We start from the raw sequence: 27,356 nt of genomic DNA, 5'->3' as shown, positions 1-27,356 counted from the left end.
GCTATCAAGTGTGTGTGTGTATATATATTTATGTGTCTGTATTTAGACACATATATGTGTCTGTGTTTAGACACAGACTAAACTTGTGGGACTATACTTTCTTAATGAATTTGATGTGGTATCATGAGATGAAAATTTTGATGGGCATATTCCTTCACAAATGACTTATTGTAAAGAAAAAACCAAATCTTTTGTATTGTAACAATGTGCATGGTCAGTTGCATATACTCTCGAGTTCTGATTCCTGATTCTTGATTGCTTCCATGACAACCATGTCATTTTACTGCCAGAATAGCTTATAAACAGTTAAGATGAATGGAAATATATGCATACGCTCCTGAAATTAATTGTTAAGGAATAAAAGAGAGAAAGAACTGAAGTTATTCATTTGGTGAGCTTTATTCTACGTGGATAAAGAAGACTTTTCGGAGCCCTCTCCACATGGATCGAATTTTATACGCTGCTTATCCTTGTTTAGAGCTCACCTAAAATCATTTTCTAGTTGTTTCACAAATGGATGTCTGGCTTCCTCCAGTAGAATATGAACTCACACAGCTCTTGTCTTGTCTTTATCTTTCTTTTATTGAGCTTTTGCTATGTGCCAGATGTTGGTATTTATCTCTATGTATGTGATCACTTTTCATCTTTACAAAAATTATTTTCAGGATCAGATAACTGAGGCTCCAAGCAGTTAAACACTTACACACATTTAATCAGAGAAGGAAACAGATTAAAATCAGGTCCAGTGATTCTGACCATTGCTTGGGCTTCTACTTTTGGATGCATCTTAAGGAATTTAACATATTCAGTTACTTGTTGTGACACATTGTATTATCATTCCCAGTTCATTACCATTCTCTGTCTCCATGTCTTTTGCTATGTGACCTTGTAGCTCCTCCATTAAAGGCAGAGTTTATTTTCTCATATCATTAATGTTGAGTTGACCACGTGACTTATCTTGCCAGTGGAATGTAAGGGAAGTGACAGTGTGTCCATTTTGCTTGCCTCTCTTCTGCTTCTGCCATCACCGTGAGAGTAGCATGCTCTGGCTACCACACCAATCAGGGAGGATGAGAGATGCTTGGTGCAGAACTTGATGTAACCTACTTGTTTGTTCCAAGCCAAGCAGAGGGCAGGTTGGGTCAGACAACACCTACTTACACAACTCACAGATGAGTAAGCTAGAATAAATTATTGTTATGGCAGGCCATTGAGTTTGAGAGTGGTTTGTTATACAGTACTACAGTGGTAATAGCTAACTAATACACTCATGATAATTCTTGGTGTTCATACCTAATTTTCTTTACTGGATTATATATATTCCAGAGTTGTTCAGAGCCCATGGAAGTCTTTTATAAAACTTCCCAATCATTAACACAATGTTTTACAGGTTGTGAGTGCTCAACCAAGGTTGAATGGATAAACGTATGTCTTTTTTTCTATTTCCCAAAGAGTACTAGTATATAAGGCTTGGTGCTTTTGCAATAAAAATACATGAATCTCATGTAATCAAAGATTCTGTAAGATAAAATATTTTACACTGTGTTCTCTACTCACGGTATTTGTCTCTGGAGGATCCTGACATGTTCTTATTTAAAATGTCATTTTCCAAGAAGTGAACCATTTCAAAATACTAGCATGATCTCTTTAGAAAGGCAGATTGGTGCAGTGGAAAGAAGACATCTTTGGTACTGTAAGCCCAGTTTTATTACTGATAAGGAATGCCAACATGGAACACTGACTTCTCTGAGCCCAACTTTCTCATATGTAAAATAGGGATAATAGTATCATTCTTTATGGGATTTTATACAGATTAGAATAATTGATATAGGTAAGTAGTTATCATTAATAAAAATTAGTATTTATTAAGGACCTGCTCTGTGTAATGTCTTTTACTCAAAGCCAGAATGGTATAACCATAGCACATTATTATAGAACATCAGTGCTACTTGGTATCACATAATATATAATATTTTCATAAACATTATAAATTTTAAAAAACCCTACAAATAAATTTTGCACATGCAGCTAGATTTGAGATTAAACTTTCCGACCTTTAGGGGTTTAATTCCTTTTTTCTTTCACCATTAGTAGTGGTTTGTAGATGTATTAGTCTGTTCAGGCTGCTATAACAAAATACCACTAAGTGTTTGCTTAAACAACATTAACATATTTTGTCACAGTTCTAGAGGCTGGAAGTCCAATATCAAGGTGTCAGCCAGGTTGGTTTCTGGTGAGGCCTCTCTCTTCAGCTAACAGACAGCACCTTTTCTCTGCGTCCTCACGTGGCCTTTCCTCTGCATTTGCATGAGGACAGAGAGAGAGAGAGAAAACTCTGATGTCTTTTCCACTTTTTATGAAGACACAAGTCCTAATGGATTAGGGCTCCATCTTTATGACGTTACTTAACCTTAATTCACTCCTTAATTAACACCCTTTCTCCAAGACAGCTACACTGGGGGTTCAGACTTCAACATGTGAATTTAGGATGACAAAATTCAGTCCATAAGAGCGGGGTAGGGCAGTTTTCAAAGATGTCCAATAATTCTTTGATATTCTTCCATTCAAGAGAAGGAGCTTAATCTCCCTCCTCTTGAGTGCAAGCTGGATTCAATGATTTGCTTCTAATGAATAGACTAAAGTAAAAGTGATAGAGTATCATTTCAATATCAGGTTATGAAAAGAGTGCAGCTTCAACTTGTGTACTCTATTTTGCTCTCATTGTCAGTTCTTACTCTCTTGGACCATTTGCTCCAGGAAAAGCCAAGGGCCATGAAGGTCCCCATGATGAGAAACAGAGGCCTCTAACCAAAAGCCAGTGAGAGCTGTAGCCTGCCAACAACCATAGGAGGGACGTCGGAAGTGGATTCTTCAGCCCCACTTAAAGCTTGAGATGCCTGCAGCCTCAGCAGATAGTGGACTGCAACCTCACAGATTCTGAGAAAGTTGTCTTAAGTACTGCCTGGTTTCTTTTTGCTGCTTATAGGAAAATATGAGAAGAGAAAAACAAACAAACGAAAAATAGATTTTAAGCTGAAAGAAACCAGGACGTGATGGTTTTGAAAATTCTCAGACATTCCAGATAGCAAGCAATTCTAAAATTAAGAAATGGTTCCTCAGCAAAGAACATATGCAGGGTGGTACCAAGGAAACTAGATTAGGGATTATGCCAAGGGTGTGACTGTGAGATTATTTAATAAGACCTCAGAAAGAGCTGTGGTGGTATTTCAGAGTTCCTTTTGGTCAGACAAGAGACCCACTAAAGATATCAATTTTATGTCCTACAGAGTCTCTCAATCAAACATTAGCAACTCTAGAAATCTTAAAGATATTGTCCCTTGGTAGTCTCAGCAGAACACTAAGGTAAAGAAGACTTTATCTTGAGAAAATTAGGGCTGTGTCTTCTGTCTAATAGAGTGTTCCCCAATAAGACCTGTACTTCTACAGTAAAGTTTTTAGAGGAATCATTTATGCAGTGACAGTGCCAACTTGAATTCAAAGGACAGAGACAATACAAAACAAAAAGAGGTCTTTGGGCTTCCCAAATTCTACTGGCAGAAAGCAGGCTGAGAAAACATCTCAGCTGTGAACATGTTCTACTTGTTATGAAAAAGGAAGGAGGAGGAAGAACCAAAAGCCCAGATGGTGAAAGTGAGAGCCATTGAGAATTATTTTTAGGCCAGGAGACCTAATCAGTGAACATCCACTGCTTGCCCAGCTGGATTGCACAGTAACTATGGATTCAGGACACTTTAGTGCCTTCTATTTTCTGACATTCAAGTGGGGAATACCTACAGTAGTTATTCTAAACCTGTCCCACCATTAAACATGTGTGTATACATATCATGTGCGTTGGGGGCAGATAACAAATACCTTTAGTTTCATATGTAGAGAGAAGCTGCACTCAAGGAGATCTGGTTGAAGGACTAAATCTACAGCGTCTTATCCACACCTGGACTCAATTCAGATGATGAGATTCTGGACTTGCGCTCAGGCTGCAACGGGAAGAAACTTTGGTGGCTTTGAGAGGGATGTATATTTTGCATGTAAAGTGAAAGTGAATGGGGGAATCTAAGGAAGACTTGGTTTTACAAATATATCCACAAATTCTTTGATACTCATCTCTTCAAAAGGTGGAACTAAATTCTCCTTTCTTTGGGTGTGGCCTTACTGGGCTCCTTGGGTGTCAATAGTTTGTTGCTAATAAAATAAACAGCAAGAGTGATGGGTTGTCACTTTTGAGATTAGTTTATGAAAAAGACTATGGAATTTGTGTCAGATGCTTTTTCTTGTTCTTGTCCCTCATTCTTTTTTTCTCCTAGGGGAAGGCAGCTGCTATGGGGACAACCGCATGACAAGGAATAGTGGCCTCAGAGCCACAGCCAACATAAAACTGCCACGTGAGTTTGGAAGCATGTCTACCAGCTTCAGCAGAGCCCTCAGATTACTGCAGCTGTGGCTGATGGCTGATGGGAACCTCGTGAGAGTACCCTAAGCTAGAATCACTCAGCTAAAGTGTTTGATGCCTGACCTTCAGGAACTGCGTGAAATAATAAATATTTATTGTTTTAAGCTACTACGTGTTGGGTGTAATTTGTCATGTTGCAATAGATAATACTTATGGGGGAAAACCCATTTAAAAAATTCTGTAGAGGTAAATCTTATTATCCTCATTCTATAGATAAGAAAGCTGAGGTATAAGAGATGTTAAGGGACTTTTCCAAATCACATAGCTAATAAATGACAGGATAAGGACTAGAATTCACATCTATATGTTTGGGGGCGGGGGAAGGAAGAGTAAACTTTCTGTAAATAAAAATCAAACTCTAATGAAGCTACAATCTTTTATAAAAATAATGTTTGGGCAGACACAGAAAGTCTAATGATGACAAAGAAAACTATCATCTGCTTTAGGAGTAACTGAGCTATGGGACAGGTAGAAGAATGTGTAAGAGACGCTTAAATCTGTATACCATAGGGGCCAGAAGGTCTGATAAAGAAGAGGTGAGCCATTCCTTTTCCATTCTAGCTCTCCCAATTATGTTAATTGTAACAGAACTTGGCTTCCTGGCAATGCAGAGCTAGTGAGGCATTTGACACACTGTAGAATTTAAGTTCAAAAGTAAAATTGTTTAATGAATGCACACCCTACTCCTTATTCATTATGCAAAGTCGGGTTGTAGAGTTTTTCAATATGTACTCTAATTCCCTTTAAGAAACGTGATTCCACATTCCTCATATTAGTGCAGAAAAAAAAAAAAAGATATTCTGCTGGAAGAGGCTTTGGGGTCAGTTAGAAATTCTCTACTCTGTTTTTTAAAGGAAGGTATAATCCCCTTTTCTCAGCTATTGTGTTTTATTCTGTTGAGGGTTGATGGCTGTAAAACACAGCACCTCCCCTTCAACTTTTCCATATAACTTGATTAGACAGGAATAATCTCTTATGCTTTCATGCACAAATTTAGGAGTGACCCAGAACAAACGAGTTTCCTTCATCACCATAGCAACCAGGACTATGGAAAAATGCCACTCACTAGGCTATGCAAGTCAGATTTCATTCCTTTGATGTTAATTAACAAATTGCTTTCAGAAAATCAATGAGTTCCCCTGCTCCCCTGTAAATGTTTGTGATATATTTTTTAATACTTCCTAAAGTGAGGTGGTGGAGGAATGGATGGGAGACACTGAATAAACTAGAACACTACTTTTTCCGGATTTAACACAACAGTGATTGGGAATAGAAGAATGCATTTGGCCAAGGGTCAGACCTACTTGGATCTCTTAGGCATTGAGACACAATCCTAAATGCATGTTTTCTCACTATACAAGTTTCTGTCCTCTCAGAAAATGATGGCTGCTTTCTTTCCAGAAAAAGAAATATAGAAAAGTGAAACAAAAGGGCTGTCACAAAGAAAGGTGGTTCTAGAAACCTATATTTAGATTCTTCTAGTCTCCTAATCTGCTCCTGAGACTGTAAAATTTCTCAAGGGCAACTTGGTGGTTTTTAACCAAAAGTCTTTAAAATGTGCCCACCCTTTCACTCTGAAATTCTACTTCTAAGGAATTATTGGAAGGAGATACTCAGAGAAGTGTACATAGGTGAATATATATGGATAGTCTTCACAGTGATGTTTATAATACGTTTTCAAAGTTGGAAATATTCTAAATGTCAGTGAGGGATTAAAGTGATCTAAATGTGTTTTTAGAGAAATTAAACAGGGCTTATAGAATTTCAAGTAAAAAAGCAGTTTAAAAAACAGACTGTTAAGACGATGCAATTTAAAAACAATTCGAAGTCTCCAAGCAAGATTCAGAAATTTGGCAAAAGAATAAATAGACCTTCCAGGAAGGGTTTTCTCTTTTCTATGGTGTCTTCCTGAGTTTTTTTTTTTTTTTTAACTGTATTACTGTGTGTATGTGATAGAGTATAAAATGACTTAAAATGACTTTGACAGAAATATGTGAAAGACTCAGTTTCATGTAGTAGGTCCACAAACTAGATATGCATCTATCGTCTTTATTAGGTGGCAAAAGGTGTCTATTCAATTTTATTTATTTATTTATTTATTTATTTATTTATTTCAGAATATTACAAGGATATAAGTATAATGGTTACATGGATTGTCTGTGTAATGCTTGAGTCAAAGTTATAAGTGTGCCCATTACCCAGATAATGTACATTGTACCCGTTAGGTATGATTTCATCCATCCATTCTTCCCCTGTCCACCTGCATGATTTTCATTGATTTCTGTTTTACTTCCATCTGTGCACATGAGTGCTGATTGGTTAGCTCCAATTTAAAAGTGAGTACATGTGGTGCTAGTTTTTCCATTCTTGTGATATTCACTTAGGAGGATGGTCTCCAGTTCCATCTAGATTGTTGCAAATAATCTTTTTTATGGTTGAGTGAGTCCTCCATGGTGTACATATACCACATTTTATTAATCTACTCATGTAGCTATAGGCACTTGGGTTGATTCTACATCTTTGTGAATTGTGCTGCAATAAATATTATAGTACAGGTATCTTTTTGATAAAAATGACTTTTTTCCCTTTGTGTAAATACCCAGTAGTGGGATTGCTGGATCAAATGGTAGGTCTACTTTTAGTTCTTTGAGGAATCTCCATACTATTTTCTACAGAGATTGCACTAGTTTGCAGTTCCACCAACAGTGTATAAGTGCTCTTTTCTCTCCGCATCCACACCAGCATCTATTGTTTTGGGATTTTTTGTTAAAAAATATCCTCATTGGGGTTAGGTGATATTGCATTGTGGTTTTGATTTGCATTTCTCTGATGATTAGTGACATTGAGCATTTTTTCATATTGTTATGGGCCATTAGTCTATCTTCTTTTGAAAAGCTTCTGCTTGTGTCTTTTGCCCACTTTTGGTCTTTGTGGTTTGTTTTTGCTGCTTTTGTTTTTGAGACAGAGTCTCACTCTGTCACCCCAGGTTGAGTGCAGTAGTGTCATCATAGCTCACAGCAACCTCAAACTCCTGGGCTTAAGCAGTTCCCTTGCCTCTGCCTCCTGAGTAGCTGGGACTATGGGCATATGCCACCGTACCTGGCTAATTTTTTTTTTTTTATTTTTAGTAGAGATGGGGTCTTGCTCTTGCTTAGGCTGGTTTCGAATTCCTGAACTCAAGTGATCCTCCCACCATGGCCTCCTAGAGTGCTAGGCTTACAGGTGTGAGCCACTGTGAGAGTCTTTTGCACAGGTTTTAATGGAAGATAGTTTCACAGCCAAATTTTATCATACCTACAAAGAAGAATTGGCACCCATACTGCAGAAATTATTTTATAACATCAAGAAGGAAGGAATCTTCCCCAAGTCATAGTATGAAGCCAATATCACCTTGATACCAAAAGCAGGAAAGAACAAAAAAGAAAACTATAGACCAATATCCCTTATGAATATAGATGCAAAAATCCTCAATAAAATTCTAGTAAACTGAACTCAGCAGAACATCAAAAAGAATAATCCACTATGACCAAGTAGGCTTCATCCCAAGGATGCAAGGATGGGTCAACAACATATGTAAATCCACAAATGTAATTCACCACATAAACAGAAGCAAAAACAAAGATCAAATGAATGCAGAAAAAGCATTTGACAAAAGTCAGCACCCTTTTACAATCAAAATTATTAACAAAATAGACATAGATGGAACATACCTCACAATTATAAAAGCCATATATGGCAAACCCACAGCCGACATCATACTGAATGGGGAAAAGTTGAAAGCATTCCCATCAGAACTGGATCAAGATAAGGATGCTCACTGTCACCACTTCTATTTAACATAATGCTGGAAGTCCTAGCCAGAGCAGTCAGGCAAGAGAAGTAAATTAAGGGTATACATATGGGGAAAGAAGAGGTCAAACTATTGCTCTTTGTTAATGATATGATCTTATAGCTAAAAAACCCCAAATATTCCACCAGGTGACTCCTGGAATCAATAAATAAATTCAGCAAAGTCTCAGGCTACAAAATCAATGTACACAAATAAGTAGCATTCCTATATACCAACAACAGTCAGTCAATCTGAAAGTCAAATCAAAGACTCAATACCTTTCACAATAGCTACACAGAAAATAAAATGCCTAGGAATAAATTTAACCAAGGAGGTAAAAGACCTCTACAAAGAGAACTATGAATCACTGAGGAAGGAAATTGCAGATGAAGTAAGCAATGGAGAAACATCATGCTCATGAATCAGCAGAATCAACATGGTTAAAATGTCCATACTACCCAGAGTGATTTATAGATTCAATGCAATCCCCATCAAAATACCAATGTCATTTTTCACAGATCTAGAAAAAATCCTACACTTCTTTTGGAACCAGAAAAGAACCAAAAAGTCAAATCAACCTTAAGTAAGTGTAACAAAACTGGAGGTATCACTTTATCAGATTTTAAGCTATCTTACAAGGCTGTAGTAACCAAAACACAATGGTACTGGCATAAAAATAAAGACATAGACCAATGGAACAGAACAGAGAACTCATATATAAAACCATCCACATATTGCCATTGCATCTTTGACAAAGTAGACAGCACTATACACTGGAGAAAAGAATCCCTATTCAATAAATGGTGCCAGGAAAATCGGATAGCCACATGTAGAAGACTGAAACAGAATCCATATCTCTCACCATTCACTAAAATTAATTCAAGATGAATAAAAAACTTAAATGTCATGCATGAAACCATAAGTATTCTAGAGGAAAATGTTGGAAAAACTCTAATAAACATGGGCCTAGACAAAGAATTTATGAAGAAGACCCCAAAAGCAATCACAGCAACAACAAAAATAAATAAATGGGACTTGATTAAATTAAAAAGCTTCTGCAGAGCCACGAAACAATCAACAAAGCAAATAGGCAACCTACAGAATGGGGGGAAATATTCACATGCTACACATCCAATAAAGGGCTAATAACCAGAATCTATAAAGAACTCAAGCAAAGCAGCAAGACAGTAAAAGTTTATTCAAAGATATATCACTGGTCCTGTGAAGTTTCTTCATTTTGTTAATTATAATGTGATGTGAGAGAATTATTTAAAGAAGGTATACTTTCAATTGGCTTAATTAAATTATTGATAAAATGATTAAAAACTGAAAATTTCAAATGTAGTAAACCTTACAGAAAAGCTAAAACCTTTATTTATAAGTATCAAAAGCAATTTCTAGATAAAATGATGTAAGAGCCAGAAAAAAATGCATAAATGTGGTCAGAGCACAGCAGTTCCCCCTTATCTGGGCTTTTGCTTTCCATGGTGTCATTTACCTGTGGTCAACCATGGCTCAAAATATTAAATGGAAAAATCCAGAAATAATTCATAAGTTTAAATTACACACTGGCCTGAGTAGCATGATGAAATGTTGCACTATTCCTCTTTGCCCTGCCCGTACATGAATCATCCCTTTACCCAGTGTATCTGAGCTGTGTATGCTACTCATGCATTAATCACTTAGTAGCCACCTTGGTTATCAGATTTAAAAAACCATAGTATACAGGGGTTAGTACTACCCATGGTTTCAGGCATTCACAGAGATCTTGGAATGTATCCCCCAAGGAAAAGGGGGAACTACTGTAGTTTGGAGACCACTGATGAAAAGTTGCTTCTACATGTCCACCCCTGCCCATTCTTTCCTCTCTCTCTGGTTAGAGAGTTTTAGATGAGGTTAGGGGTATCTAGGCCATTGCAACAACAGCATGAGGCTATGCTATATTGGATAAGGTAATTAACCATTTTGCAACTCAATTTCCTTGGCTGGAAAATGAAACATTGGAAGAGATTATCTCTGTATAAGTCAGACATCCTCTGAAAGGGCCCCAAATAGTGCTTCTTGGTATTTATGCCCTATGTATTACTCTTCTTTTGAGTGTGAGCTGGACCTAATAATTCACTTCTAACAAATAGAATAAAACAAAAGTGATCTCATGGTATTGCTGAGATTATGGTACAAAAACCATGATCTCTCTCTCTCTCTCTTCTCTTCTCTTCTCTCTCTCTCTCTCTCTCTCTCTCTCTCTCTCTCTTTCTCTTTCTCTCTCTCTGAAGGAATTTTCCAAGTTGTGAATAGCCCTATTTAGAGCTCCACATGGCAAGGAACTGATTTCTCTAGCTAACAGCCGGCAAGAACCTGAGTCTTGCCAATGGCAATGTGAGTGAGCTTGGAAATGAATCCTTCCCCAGTCAAGTCTTGAGATGACTGAAGCCCTGTCAACTATTTGAGTGCAGCCTTTTAATACTGTAAACCAGAGGACCCAAGTAAGATTCAGAGCACCTGGATTCTTGGCCCACGGAAACTTAAGGTATTACATGCTTGTTGTTTTAAGTCAAAGTTTTGGGGTAATTTGGTACACAGCACAGATAACTACATAAAATAGATAATGTTTCCTTTCACTTTTAAGATTCATTTATTTTAACAGTGGTCAGTGAGCATTTGTTGTTTATAAATCCAGAGGAAAGCTTGATAGTTTAGGGAAAAATTTATCCTGATTTTGAATTTTTAGCCACCTTTTCGAAACCCAGTTTTTCTAGTTTCATTTTTCATGCTTTAACTGCTGGAATGAACTATAGACACTGAGTCTGCCTCATAATTATAGATATTCCTCACTACTTCTTCTGACCTTTATAGTATCTGTTAGAGAAAAACCTGACAGTTCATATTAGGCAGCCCATTGCCACACATGCTGATGGGCAGTAGGATTTATCATTCAACAGGAAACCACTATTTTCTTTCAAGCATAAGCTCAGAGGCATTTTAAGAATTAAAGCAACACTATTTAGGAAATTTTTTGCCAAATCAACTTATTATCTTAACGAGAAGCCATTTTTACTCTATTACTTGTGTAACTTAAGTTCATAATTTGGGTTTACTTGCCACGACTAATTTGAGTCTTCGTGAGTAATCAGTCAAAAGAAATTCCAAAGATGTGCTTTATGTTTTATGAAAATGATCTGATTGCTAGAAGATTATATTTTAATTTGTAACCTAATAATGTATTATTCACTATGCCCATTTTTTTCAACCCAACCCCAAATCTTTTTGAAGAAAAATGCAATACTTTCTCCATCACAAAATAAGACAATAACAACCATCAAGAGATGTCTGAAATACAAATGCTATATAAAATAATGAAACTATGATTTTTTTATATTTCTTAGTGCCAATTACTGTGTTAACCTAAGAGGCATTAAATTATTATTTGTTGAATAAAATAACATTCTATTATAAAAATATAGCAGACTATTCCCTCTTTAAGAATTTCTAATTTCACTCCGACCTACAACTGGAGTAGTATAACTGTTTCTACTAAAATTTTTTCTTTAGATAGAAATCCTAGGTGGAACAACAGATTCTAACATATCAAAACAACTCCAGTACATGAGTCAGACATATCCTTTAAAAATATGTAATAAAATGATCAAAGCTAATTTAATCACAGAAACAAATCCAGTTTTCTTTCATAAGGTCCTGAAATGTACTTCTGAACACTCCTTCCTGGCATCATCATCTCCTCTGCTTGTCTATTTAATACAAGTCTTCACATTTGAGGAAGAATGAAAATGCCCCCTGTGATGTTCAATGTGGAATTGGAGCTGTCTATGCAAAGTTGGTTATCTTGGAGCCACAGGGGCTACATTTGATCCGTAAGTATGGAAAACACAACAACAATTTTATGATCTCTGGCTGATAGGTCTGCTCTTTGAAAACACCGAATGTTGGAAAATAGTCATGAAGAGCGCTGACATTGTCTGATGGTTTCAGAAAAAAACAGAAGTCAAATTAGCATGTGATTATGCTGAAAATCAACTGGAGTAACCCAGCATCTATTTTTGATTAGAGATTAGATGGTGGAATTGGTAGACACGTGATGTGATGAATTATGAAGTTGTACATTAGAGTTATGTATCACATATGAGCAAAACTAACATAATTTCCCCTTTTGGAGTATATAACAGAGGCCTACTATTTCTAAAGCTGAAAAATAAACCCAAATATACTATCTAGCAAAGCTTCTTTACTATGATAACCTGTTTTCTTATAAGAGGAAGTGTTAGAGTTTCCAAGAGTAGATACTTAATGAAACAGCACATCTTAATACCAAATATAAGACAGGATTTAGAAGATTACTATTTAATTCTCCTTACTTTGTTTGGGAGGGGGCTTTTTAAAGATAATTCTTAAACTGTAAGCTGCTATAATAGTTGTTTACAAATCACTTATCTTACTCACATACAAAACCAAATATTAAAATGTGTTCTAAAACAGCAGTTCCCAGTCCCTGCTATACATTAATCACCTGGGAAGATTTTCCAAAATAGGAATTCCTCAGATCATATTGAATGAGAAACTCCAGTGGTGGGAGTCAGAAATGTGTATTTCTAAAAGTTAAATAATGCATTAAAATATATGTTTGCACTTCTCCGGGGAAGGAAGAAAGAATTCGGTGCACAGTTTCAAATCTATACTTCTGCTTGGAAAAACACAGCGCCTTACTGCTGCCTCCTCTAAAGCCAGTGACTGTTTTTTCCAAGCCATGTCTCTAATCCTCCTAGACACTTCTCCATCTTCCCTTTCTTGAGCACACATGCTCAAGATGCTGATGTTTCCCTCCAAGCACTGGAAGAGCTGTGGTTCCTCTAGGTTTCTGAACAATACATCATCTAAGGGACTAAGACTTTGCTGGATTTCTCTCCCAGGGAAAATTCCCTTCTTTTCTGCCGGCACCTAACAGCAAGAATTGTAAGAAGTTTCCGGGAATAGAAGCTATTTACCAAGCATACCGTTGATCCCTTCATTATTTGCATCAATTTAACTTTCTCTGAGTGCTGTTAAATTAGCCAAGTGGCCTGGAAAAATAATGCAAGAGTAACTTTCTGGCAAGATGCTGGTTGAGATACAATTTTGTGCTTCTGCCTGTTTATAAAAGTTTTTGTTTGAGACTAGGATGTTTGTGTAGCAAACAGTCCTAAAAGACAGAGATCCTGTCTTCCTCTGGGGCACAGGGCAGATCTGTTTTAGGACCAGGATAATAAAGATAATATCTCCCTCCAGGTAAAAGTTGGAAAGGTTCAACTCTGTGTAAAATCAGTGGTTTTCTAAGCTTTGGATTTTTTGGCTGTGATGTAAACCCTTCGGTGTGCATCATCCTCCTGAGCCACTCCATGTCACACTTTGGGGACTTGGGGGACAAGGAGAACCAATGGCAACATGAAGCTCATGCTTCCCACTGTGCCTTGAGTAATACAGTTATTTTTTTCTTAGTGAGGAGTCTTGTGTGCGCCAATGCTCACCAAACAGTGACAGGCCAAGTTGTTAATAGAATAGGATAACCTTTACAGTTTTTGAGAGCGCTTATTAAGTCCCTGAACTCTACTAGACACCATGTCACTGAGTCTCAGTTTTGCCACTTACTGGTTATAGGAGTTACTAGCTACACCACATACTAGCTGTATCACTTACTAACTATGGGACTTACTAGTTATGCCACTTACTGGCCAACCTTTAATTTGGCGGTAACAATACCAATGAATACTAACTATAATAGTAATAAATATAATTATGGTAGCAATAATAATGGCTAACATTTATTAATTGTGTTCTAGATGCTATGTGAAGTGCTTTATATAACTTAGCTCCTTCAATCTCAGTTGCCATATAAAATAAGAATGTCAATTGCCATCATAATTTTACTTTTCAGCATTATTGTGAAGATGAAAATGAAGTAATCGATAGTGTTAGGTAGGGATGAGGGTGTGTAGGTAGCAGGGAGGCGTTTAGACATGTAGGTGGCAGGGGAGGGGATAGGCGGATGTGGTCAAGGGTTGGGACCAATAAAAACAGAGAAAAGAAACCACAACAGCAAGAACTTAAAGTTAGGGACTTTTCCTGACTGGGAGCATGTTTTGAACCTAGAAGCTTATAACCACAGGTAACCTTTCCCTCATTAACATAGTAAAACTCACACCCCCTAGCACCATGGCAGTTTCAGAGCCAGCCATAGAAGGACAGAAAATGGGAGGGTACGTGATTATGGGAATCTCTACCCACTTCCCCCAAAATACATGAATATTCCATCCCCAACTTAACATCTTATTAGGGATTAGCATAAAGGACAGACCCTAACCCTAGGATGACGCTGTTCCTTATTGAAGCAGTCCACTCTCTACTAACTATACTCTGTCTTTAAGCTCAGGGTCTTTTCCACTTATGAGGACAGACCTGTTCCTCTCTCAGCAACTTACTTTCAATTTGCAATAAAATCTGCTTACGTGGAAATGCTTCGTGTCTGTCATCACTCCACTGCACTGGCCCTACTTGTGATTCTTCTAAGCAAGGAGCCAAAGAACCCAGACAACATCTCTCCCTCAAAACCAACACTGACATTTTTATAGCAAACCATATTGGGAGCTGTAACGTGAATCCAAAAGTAAATTTCTTCTCTTTATCCTCCTGGATGTCAGGCTGGACCCTATTATGCATCTCTGTCTTTACACATGTTGTGTCATTTGTCTGAAATACTTTTCTCTTTCTTCTTCTGCAGACTATTATTCCTTCTTCATGATTCAGCTCTATAAAGCATTTTAAGGGGAATAGAAGAAGCATGTTTCTTTCCCAAGCTAAAATAAAGTTAGGTTTGGATTCTCAGGTGGGGGAAAGTGATCGCTCTTGTTTCTAAGCCCCCTTTTCACTTATATTCATGCCAGGGAGGGTGAGTTAACTTTTGTGGTAAGAGGAGTAATTGTACATTCATGTTCCTTCCTCTTTGAGGCTTTCTCAGAAACTAACCAGCTACAGCCACACACCTATGTGTCTCCTCTGAACAGTGAGCCACTGAGGCAAGCTCTGCCCCAGCCAGGGAAAGTGGCAGTGGTCTGGCTCTTGTGCCAGAGACTGGAGAGGAACCATGTCATTTGGGCAAGCTGGTGGGAATGGGAGGTGGGGTCAGGGCAGGAGAAATCATATTGCTGTTCAGTCCCAGTCACATTCTCTGATCCAGCTTTACTGTTATGAAGCTGATTATTTCATCACTCTCACTCCTATATGTATTCCTCAATTGGTTTGGAAGCCAAAGGAGAGAAAGGAAAGAATAACTGGCATGTCCTGAAAAGTCCATGCCAACCTCCTTTATCTCCTTCAGAAATACTCTTAGAGAACTATCAGGGCACTCATTTTCCTGTTTACCTGGCTATTTTCTCATACAACTGGGCCAAGGGGAGAGTTAACTGGTACCCATATCCTTGGTGTCTAGTAGTATTTGGTACAAAGTACATAGCACTGGGTATTCAGTATCATGGATTGAGTAAGTAGCAGGTACTCAGTAAGTGAAAGAATGTGGATAACTCCTAGAGATTCTTAGTGTCCTCTTAGTTTATCATTTCAGTAATAACATTAGAATGTTTATTTACCCTTTATAAAGTATAATACTTGATAATTCTGCAGCAAAAATATAGCAAGAGTAACACATTTCATTAGGGAGACCCATGTTTTTCTGTGGTCCTCTTCCACAAATGGCAAGTTTAAAATTTCAGAATGTCAGTCATTGGCTTCCAAGCCATGCCGGAATATTCTAAGAAAGGAAAACAAATTTCTCACAAATGATGTTTTCATTTTACAGTATCAAAAGATTTCTTAGTCATAAAAAACCAGATGGCAAAAGGAACAATTCCTATCTCTACAAGAACATCATTACCCACCAAAACACAGAAGAGATGGATAAAGGAGGGAACACTCCAAGATGCTCCTGATCTTTTGTGTTGATTTCCTACTCTGTTCTTCTGGTTTCTTCCATCTCAGATGGGTGGGAAACCCTTGCACACATTACTGAAAATAGGGAAGTGGGTCTGGTGCTCAGAGCTTAACACTCAGCACTTGTCCCTGAACTTGGGAGAGTAAGACTGAGCTCTTAAGTCCTAAGGCAGTATGCGATTACACTTTCCAAATTACACTTTGACAGTGGATGTCTTAATTTTTGGCTACTATGTATTGCGTGTTGCTACATACCAGGAGTTGTATGTGTAGCATCTCACTTAATCCTCATAACTATCCTGTGAGGAGGTAATATCACCAGTTTACAGATGAGGAAACAGTTTTGGTAACTTTTCCAGGCTAAATTAGTATGCGGGATAGAGTTAATATTCATATTTCATTGACCTCTAAGGCTGTGTGTCACCCTGCCCCTCCTTGCCTCATGTCTCAAGAGTGAGCAGCCCACATGCAACTTTTCAGGATTTCATATTGGTAGATGCTTTGAAATGGTTAGTTGAGAGACTGTTCTAAAAATTCAAATTAACATCAGAAACTTATACCATGTGTCCACAGAAGAGAGATCATACAGGACAGTCATTAAGTATATAAGTTCTATGATCTAATAGCCCTGGGTTTGAGTGCCCTAGAAAAAATATCTCCATCTCAGGAAACTAGAGCTATTTCAGCTGTTAAAATGAAAATAGTAATAGCATCCCTCTTGTAGGGTATTTATGATTATTATGGGCAATGAAGAGCTTAGAAAAATGGTTGGTCTCAGTATGTTATCAACAGAAACTAGGAATTAAACTGTGTGCTTTAAATGAGGAAATGCCATTGTAATTTTAGTATTTCTATATAATCTCTGCTATGGGTGTATGCAATTTTGCAATATCTCATCCGGTAAAAATATGGTAGGTTCAAGGTTATAAAAGAAAAGCTGAGAGATTTAAGGAAATTTATATAGACTATCAGTCCCTCAAAATGCATCTATTTTCCTGAACCCCACACACTGAGGCACAGAGAAACTGCAACATCCAAACTCATGACTTCCCAAATGGTGACACTGGAATACTACTATGAATTCTACAAATTGTAATTTACTCCCAGCATTGTAATTGGGAGAGTGAACAGCTGCTAACCTTGTTGATCAGCTCATGTTGAAAGTTGAAAGTGATCATGGAGAAGGAGAGAAAAATCTTTTCTTAAAGGCTCGAAAAAAAAAATATCATAACACATGGAGACTAGCACACTTGTTATTCCACCAGATTTCTTCACACCTGCATGCATATAACACATCATTTTAAAAATTCACTAACAACATTTGAAATTGGATTCATTTTAACTTGGAAAAAAATACCAAGAAAACTGCTAGTTACCAGTGGCCAAAAAGGAAGACTCTTCCGTACAAGAAACAATTTCTAGAGTTCTGTGAAAAGCTAATTTTGTTCTTCTTCTTCTTCCTTTATTTATATTACAGATATTTTACAAGTTCTACAAGACTCCATCCCACACAAGACAGTGAATCTAAGTGTCACAGAAGACTGAATTTCCTCAGTATTTCACAGTTACCGAAACACCTGTGCTAAATAGTTTTTTGTGTATCAGCTGTGAAAACTCACTGTTCAATAGCCCTCCAAATTTCTCATTTGTTCCCTGCGGTGGGAGATATTGGGGGCTTCACAATGGGTTATTGTTAAACTCTAGGAAGGATAGTCGTTCAAGAGTTTCATAATAGACTGAGAAAAAAAGAAAAGTACCAGCAAATTTTGCCTACACTCCTTATAGACACTCGCTTCTACCTCTTCTGAGATGCTACCTTATCTGGAATTTAATTAAGCAGAAACTAGATGGGCACAAACACCGTAACATTCTGTAGCTTAATTAGCAAACGCTTTTAAACTTCACAACAGGTCTTAGCCTCGTTGGTTACTTTGTTTCTTAAAAGAGGAGAAAGTCAAGCAGTATTATTCCTTGCTTCCTTCAGAGAGGAAACAAGCATGGAAATTTAAAAATAGATCAAGGCATGCTCAGAGGGTAGCTCCCTAGCAATCCTGGCTTCAGGCTGGTATGCCAACTCCAGTGACCTGCATTCTGTCAGGAATGTGGGAAAGACACTCCCACCCATAGCAAAGACACGGAGGGAACGGCCGGCCGGATACAGCCCTGGAGGGGACACACACAGGTGACAGGAAGAGCCACAAGACTTGCCCTAGCCCCTTCAGTCTGATCAATGGGATGGCCAGTAACTATGCTCAGCAATTTTCTCAATGGCAGTCACCCAAGCCATCCTCTAGAGTCAGAGCATACAGGCTGGAGGTGGGGAGAGGACTTGGCCATCAAAGACCCTTGAGGAGAGAAATTATTTCCAAAATGAATGCATTCCGATACTCAAAAAGCATGTCTCTGCCTTTTCCTTATTAAGTAACACAGGCAAAAATGAAAAGATAGAATGTTTATTGATAGTCTTTGTGCCTGGTGCCGTGGAGCTTGTTTTTGAGGCTCTGATGTGAAGAAACAGAAAAGAAAAAATCCTGCATGTCATATAGCTGCAGAGTACAGGCACCCTGGTGCGCACTGTGAAAATATCATAGAAAAATATGACATCAAATTGTCTGCCTACGATGAGACCATTTCTTATTAATATAAAAAGAAGAAAGGTATAGAGACTAACAAATGCATTTCCTTTTCTCACTCAGACTTCACACAAGGAAAGTTACCTGTATGTTCAAGATGTTAAAACATGTCCTTGTGTCAAAAGTGGAATAATTAAGTATTTAATCCTAGCCCATGAACCAGATGTGGCCTCTTCAACCCAACACCTTTTTTTTTTTGACTTGCTTGTCCAAGATGCCTTTTGAAGGAGAATGTCAAAAAAATTACTTCTATTGAAAATACCCTTCCTTCCTTCCTTCCTTCCTTCCTTCCTTCCTTCCTTCCTTCCTTCCTTCCTTCCTTCCTTCCTTCCTTCCTTCCTTCCTTCCCTCCCTCCCTCCCTCCCTCCCTCCCTCCCTCCCTCCCTCCCTCCCTCCTTCCTTCCTTCCTTCCTTCCTTCCTTCCTTCCTTCCTTCCTTCCTTCCTTCTTTCCTTCCTTCCTTCCTTCCTTCCTCTCTCCCTCCCTCCCTTCCTTCTTTCCTTCCAAGACAGCAGTCACAAATGGTCAGCCAGTCACTACTTTTTGTAGAGACAAATATTTTCCTTTCTTTGACATCTTTAGAATAGTGAAAAAAAAATATGCCAATACAAAAGTAAAAAGAGGAATATAATAAACTTTTCTGTTTTTACCACTGTTTCAGAAATGAAACTTTAGAATTTCTGTTGAAGTCCATGTTTTTATCTCCTGCCTTCCTTCCTTTTCCACACTCTTAGACATAACCATTGCCCTGAATTTGGTGTGTTATTATTCCCAAGCTTTTCTTTATACCTTCATTCTATTTGAATCTCCTGTCAACAATATACTATATTGTTTTTCATGTTTCCAAACTTTTTGCAAGTTTGTAAACTTGTAAAAAGTTGTTATAGTGTACAATTTGCTTTTTTAATTCTATAATTTGCTTTTTATTAAGACTCAAAATTGTATTTTTGAGATGTTGGTACCTTGTTAGTTCATGTTAGTACATTTGTTTTTATTTCAATTTAATTATAAACTCTTTTCAACTAGTCCCAATTCCCTTTTCTGGTACAATGATAAGCAATGTTGGTGTTATTATTCTTGTTCATATGTATATATTATAGATAGATCCTTATCTGCTTGGAACAAATATGTCCAACATAGATGTTGTCAGCTCCCTACGTACTCTATGGCAACCTATGAGGTTGTGTTTTTTAAAAAAAAGTTAAACTGCATTACACTCTTATGAGGCACTGCCACTGTGATCTATGTTTTACATTGTAATAGTCTGACGTAGGTGGTTTTATCTCCTTTGTACAGAAAAGGAAACCAGAGTTCAGAGAACTGAAGTGACTGGTAAGCACAGAGCAGGTTTGACCTTCCAAAACATATCTGTCTCACCTTTGTGCCCTGAACCACCACCCTCTACTGATGCCCATAGACAGAAAACTCACCCCATTGGCTTTCCACCTTTTTATATTGAGCACATTTCCCAAAAGAAATTTGTTGAGCATGAACCCAGTACATTTTTAGATGCACATTATGAGCATTTAATACTGTATTTAATAATTCATTTCTATGAATTAATTTTTGAAACACATGAAAATAGAAATTTAAAAGGACAAGGTAAGCATAAAATGTCATTTTCTTTTATTTAACTCATTAATGGTCTAAAACATCGTGTCTTTCTAAAACATATTAATAACAGTTACTATTGTCATTTCTTTTACAGATAGCTGTATTGTTTGGCAAATAAGCATTTTATTGCTTTTGCATTTGATTAGAAGTTTCACCATGTTTTTCCAAATCATTATATTTGGATATAAGGAAAACCAAGTTATATATTATGGACTAAGTCATTCAATATTTATTTTGTCTATTGTTCCTTCCTGTATTTTAGGGTCTAGAAGTATAAGAATATCATCATCATCATCATCATCAATACATTTTTAATGAAGGCAAAGTAATTAGATATTCACTTTGTGTTAAAATGATTCATAGGTTTGGTTCCAAGTTCAGTTTTCTGTTTATTTAAAAAATGGGTATTTTTAACTATTGATAAAAAGGAAATCTCAGAAATCATTGACCATGTTTATTAAGTCATGATATTTATTTTTCAACCTCAGCCACTAATTATGTAACATTATTTTTTCTTAAATGTAGTTCATAAATTTCAATCTTCTTTAATGTCCTTTAGCTATTCTTACAAACTATTCATAAAGTGTTATATTTATTGTATTTGTAAGAGTTAGTTCAAAACCTAACTTTAATATATTATTTGAAAATTTTAAAATAATTTTGAAAATATCATTTTAAAATTTTTAAGTGCTCAGACATTAGTTTTGTTTTCTTTTTTAAGATGACACTTACTTTCAGCAACAAAATCACCTATCAATGTAAATTTTTCCAAAAGTCATATTTTAAAATGCATTCCCAAGCAAAAGCTTTTTAAAATATGTATTTCACAGTGTGCTGCTCAAATTACAATGGGGTTATATGCTCCATTATGAGTTGATAAACATCTGTATAGTGTATAAAGACTTCTATATTTTAACAGTCTTGTTTTTATAAAATTAGCTACATTGTTGATAACAAATATTAACATATGTATTTCTAGTTTGCAACTGGATGAGGTGTTGAATGAACTGCATGTTTGATACCTTTTCCATAACTTTAATGCTGAATCTTTTTTTATTCTATCAACAAAACTATGTCATTAATAATTCTACTTACTAGTAGAATCTCACGCATTTTCATAAAACAGCTTGTATTGGAGAAACTGTACAAAAATATAACTTCTTGGAAATATCTTTCCTACAGTGGCTCAAAAAAAAAGTTCTTTTTGTAATACATTATTGAATCAAAATTAAGCAAATAGCAATCATAGGATGGGACAAGTTATAATACCTGTACATTTATTAAACTATACAGATAAGTTACACATTTCATAATTCAAAATGATGGTTGTTTCTTCAAATTTTTCTCAATATCTTTACACATCCTCTTACAATATTTTTTGGCAAATTTAAGTATTTTAATTTGTGTTCTATATTATTTTTATATATTATTTGAGCTATTTTTGCAGTAGGAAGAAGAACCAACACATGGCTTTTTATTTCTTACTATTAAGAAACCTCAAAATAGTCTTCTAAACTTTAAATGTTAGGTGTGATAAAGTTTTGTAAGGTTTATGGAATGAGCACTGCATGCCTTTTAATATCCCTGAAACAATGATAGGATTTGCCTTCAAGTTCTGGATGGTTAGTTTTTAAATGTCTCACTAATTGTGATGACTTCATTCTACTAACATTAGTTAATATCTCTAGGCACAACACACGCTTGGTGCAAAGTTGATCCTTAGAGAAGAAAATATTAATTCTTACATCAGATATTCTTCTTGATAAATTGGATTTGTGGGCACCAACTTTTCAATGAGTCAATTCTGATTAGATAATTATTGTTTGTTTCTTATTTGATTTTGTGGTTTTTAAGGATTTTAGTCTAGCAGAAGTGTTTCTTCATTTTATATTGTTCAATTGTGCTTCCATTATTGGTATATTATCATCTCCAATCTATAGTATCTTTCCAAGAATCTATGTATGCTCTTAGTCCATTTTAGTTAGTTGAGTTAAATCTTTATATTATGTAAATTCATTTAATAAAGCATATGCAAATTGCAATATATCATAATATATTTAATGCAGACAACAGAGAACATGTTGTTAACATGACATCATATGGATTTCTATTCTTCCCAAAGGATAGCACAGATCAATTTGCATATAATATATTATTAACTTTCATAATATAACATATGCAAATATTACATTAAATATAACTTCCAATATTCTCTTCCTATACCTTGAGGCACATAAAGCCACCTTCATATGTTTATTATACTAAATTTCACACCTAGTTTAAAGGGCTCAAACCAAGGTTGAAGGTCATTCACACATTCCACAAATGTTTATTTTGTGTTCACCAAATGCCAGTCACAATGGTAATCATTAGCAAAAGTATGAAGAATAAAATAGGAATGGATTCATATTTTGTGCAATTTAGTATCTAGTGAGTGCAAACACAACTAAATTAGGCATCAAATATACATATATATATGTATGCATATATTTATATATATTTACAAATTATGATCAGTACTTGTTATGTTTTGAATATGTCCCCTCCAAAATTCATGTGTTGAAACTTAATGGCCATTGTGATAGCATTAACAAGTAGGGCCTTTAAGTGATAATTAGGTCATAAGGGTTCCTCCCTTGTGAATAGTATTATCCCCTTATCAAAGGGCTTGAGAGAGGAGTTTGTTCCTTTTTGCCCTTCTGCTTTCTGCCATGTGAAGACATCTTTTTCCTCCCCTCAAAGGATGCAGCATTCAAAGCGCCATCTTGGAATCAGAGAGCAGCCCTTGCCAGATGCTTACACCTTGATCACAGACTTCCCAGTCTCCATAACTGTGGGAGATAAATTTTTGTTCTTTCTAAATTAACCAATCTGTGGTATTTTATTATAGCAGCACACAGGGGACTAAGACAACACCCCAGTGGGAATAAACACAGGTGGGAGTACAGATATAATATGGATGGTGCAGTCTAGAAGGCTTCTTTGAGGAGACTTACAAGATATGAAGAAGATGGCATAGTGAAGAGTGGAAGAATAGGACTCCAACAATAGCTAATATGGCTACATTATAGAGGAAATGGGGAAAAGCCAATACCAATTTCTCTAAGGATGCAACTTTAAGTGTAGTGAGCTGTTAGGACAATGAAAGTTCTAAGAGCAAATTGTAGAATCCAATGAGGGCAGCAAGAGGTACCACTGGAGGGTGGGCAGTAGAGACTTTCCTGGAGCTCCACGGAAACCAGACAGGAAGATAAAACCTGGATGCCACATTATTGCCACAAAGACTATTTCAAGAACCCTAGAAGACATGCCTGGGAATTTCTAAAACCCTTGCAGTAGCTTTGATGTGGAGTTAGGGAGGTCTAATAGACTATAAAAGTGGGTAGAGGTTTAAGAGAAAAAAAAATTACAGTAAGAGGTTATGAGCCACAGTTGTTTCCTATTTATTTACAACAGACTTGTGAACCTTGCTCTATCACAAAACTGGGTTTAAACCCCAGCTCTACCACTTGCTACCTGAATTATCCTAACACATGTATTTCACCTTTCTGAGTGTTAATTTATGTAGCTGTAAAATATGAACAAAACAGTAACTGCCCACATTGGTTGTGTGGTACATGTGTGATTGGTTAGCATGTACAGTGGTGAACATAATTCTTGGTACATATAAGGACCTGATGAATTTTAATTATTATTATTATTATTTCATGGGTAACATAAAACACTTTTTGTCACTTGGAAACCTGACTGATAGCAAACTTCTAAGTAAAGGGACCCATTCTTTTAGTATTAGCATTCTGATTCTGCAAGTAAGAAGACATTGTTTTACAGACTGAGTCATCCCTTTTGGAAATAGAATATTGTTATCACAGAACAAAAAGTACAAAGTCACTCAGGAAAAAAAAAAAAACACCCACAGTTACCATTTACAGTTTGGTGAAGGAACTGCTTGTGCTCATCTACTAATACGTTAATAAATGGTTAATGGAATTCCTGTTTCATGCAGTCATGCTACATGCCATTGACCTTTTCCTGCTCTATGCAGGATAATGCTAAAAACAGTGTATTTCAAAGACAATAAAGAGAAATAAGATGGATATTATATAATTATAAAGGAGTACGTACACATGTGGCTTAATTTTAGAAGACTGGGATGGCCCTTGACTCAGAATTTTCTCTCTTGCCAGCCACCATGCCTGAAATTCTACCATCCTTTAAGCTTTCCTATTCTTTTTTTTCTTTTCTTCTTCTTCTTCTTCTTTTTTTTTTCTGTAAGAGATGGAGTCCTGATATGTTGCCCAGGCTGGTTTCAAATGCCTAGTCTCAAATAATGCTCATGCCTTATCTGCTGGGATTATAGGCATGAACCACAATGCTTGGCTTTTGTTTTCCTATTCTGTAATAGTTCCTCATCCATGAGAGATGTAGTAGAGTTTTCAGCCAAAACATTAATTTGAAATCACTTATCATGTTGTTGGCTTAGAAAGAAGACAACATGACCTTATAAAAATGGAAAAGAAGAGCAGAGGAGTACTAGATATCACAAGGGAATGTATTTCCAACTATACCTACATTTCCATTTAGGAAAAAATGAGAAGTTTGCCTATAATGGCTTATATCATGGATAGCCCAAATCCTTTGCTTTAGTTTCTTCTTAAGAAGAAGTCTTACTTAAAATGGACCTTGGTCCTTAGAGGCCCAAAGCACCTTGCACTCTCTTGGATTGGAGCAACTTAAAATTATATTGGGTATGCATTTGTGTAGAATGAAAATAATGTGGAACAGTCTTACAGAATGATTTTCTTTTTCTCTTTCTCTCTCTCTCTCTCTTTTTTTTTTTCACAGATTGATACTCTGAGCCTCTATCTTGATAAATAAGATACTCTTTTTAACCTTCATTTTTTTAAAACAGGGTGAATAGTATATTAAAGATTTGCTTAAAAGTAACATTTATCAGTTCATCACATAAGAAAATGATGAGCCATAATCATATAGTACAGTCCACTGCTAAAAGTACTTACTGCAACATCTACGACATTTCACTTAAGACAATTTGGGAACTTAACGAAGAAACAAGTTGTTGTGAACTTGATCCAAGTACCCACTCAATGGACAACACTCAAAGTATCTATTAATTTCTAAAATTCACTAATGCATAGTTGTAGACTTTTTTTTTTGTACTAACAGTAAAGCTAATTTAATGCCACTTACATAGTAAATTTCAAGAACTGTGTTAAGTATTTTAAAAGTTCTATGTGAGGCTGGGTCTATAATTACTAATACTTTAAAATTAAGCAAACCGGTTCCAGTACCATATTAGGTGGAGTAAGCATATTCCACTCTCTCATATCGAACACGTCTATAAAACCTGGAAAGGATGATTGGAGCAGCTATTTGAGGACTTTGAAAAATTAATAGCAGCATGCATGTTGGGAAAGAAGACAAGAATTCATAGTACAATTGGACTCGCCACGAGTGCACTAATGTTTTTTCTTCTGGTTTCTTTCAACCTGATCTTAATGTAATCTGATTCCCAAAGTGAATAGGGAGGTGCAAAGAGAGCTCCCTCTCATTCTGGCTGGAGGAAAAGGAAAGGGAACTCCCAACACTCAGAGAGAGAGAGCAGACATCCCTCATTTTTCTTCCTTCATTATTTTCTCCATTTTCCACACTCCAGCCCCCAGGCAGTTCTGGAGTAGCAGCAGTAGTGGTGGAAAAAGAGCCCACAGGAGCCAAAAATCCAAGCGAGAACCTTTTCCTCTTCATTTTGTGGATCTATGGTTTTGAAAGGTTGTGACGAACACCATTTTGTTAGTCCCCCACCCCCCCTTGTCTTCCTGCAACTTGGTCCTGGATATAGACATAATCTGAGATGCACACAGCAGAATGGGATTAACCAAAGCCCCAGCATTCTAGATGGAGAACTAAAAAGAGGCAACTCCAGGGGAATGGAAAGTATTAGGGAGATTGTAGAGAAAAAGTTGGGGAAATCACCCCCATAAAATTTTTTATAAACTGCTGGACTCATCTCCTAGCTGTGCACATATAGACCTGATTCTAATAAGGGCATTAAAGAATCTGATGGCTGAACTAACAGAGAGACCACTGCCCAGGGCCCAGGGTGGCCACCATGTGGCAATCAGGTGGAACAGATCTGAATAGCACTGCAAAGCCTTTGAACACTGAAGTGGCATTGGGGCCACAGCCTATGGAAGCCACATTATAACTTGCAGCTTGAATCCTGCTTGCAATATTCTTCATAAGATGTAATAAGACTCAAAGTCTTATAATATTCAAATGTCCATGACTTAACCAAAATAACAAAAAACCAAGAAAATCTCAATTTGTAGGGGAAAAGATAACAGACACCAATGCCCAGATGGCAAAATTGTTTGATAAAGAATTTAAAGCATTAAAATGCTCCAAAAAGCATTACAAATGTACTTAACAATTTGAAATATACAATTGGAAACAATTGGAAAGAGAAAATGTCTCCTAAAGAAAAAGATGATACAAAGAAGAATCGATTGGAATAATAAACTGAAAAAGTACAATAAACAAAATTAAAAACCTCACAAGATGGGCTCAATAGCAGAATAGAAATGACAAAGGAAATAGTAAGTAAATCTGAAGATAGAGCAATAGAAATTATGTAGTCTGAAAAACAAAGAGCAAAGCAATTTTGGGAAAAAAACCCAGAATCTATGGGGAAAATAACTGAATGTCTATTATTATCTCAGAGAATGAGAAGAAAGAGTGCAGTAGTAAAAGGAAAAAAAATTGAAGAAATAATGGGTGAAAACAAGTTTGTTAAAAGACTTAAACCTACAGACTCAAAA

Source organism: Microcebus murinus, chromosome 21, assembly GCF_040939455.1.
Source record: "Microcebus murinus isolate Inina chromosome 21, M.murinus_Inina_mat1.0, whole genome shotgun sequence".
NCBI classification, from domain to species: Eukaryota; Metazoa; Chordata; class Mammalia; order Primates; family Cheirogaleidae; genus Microcebus; species Microcebus murinus.
This window is presented reverse-complemented; position numbering follows the sequence as displayed.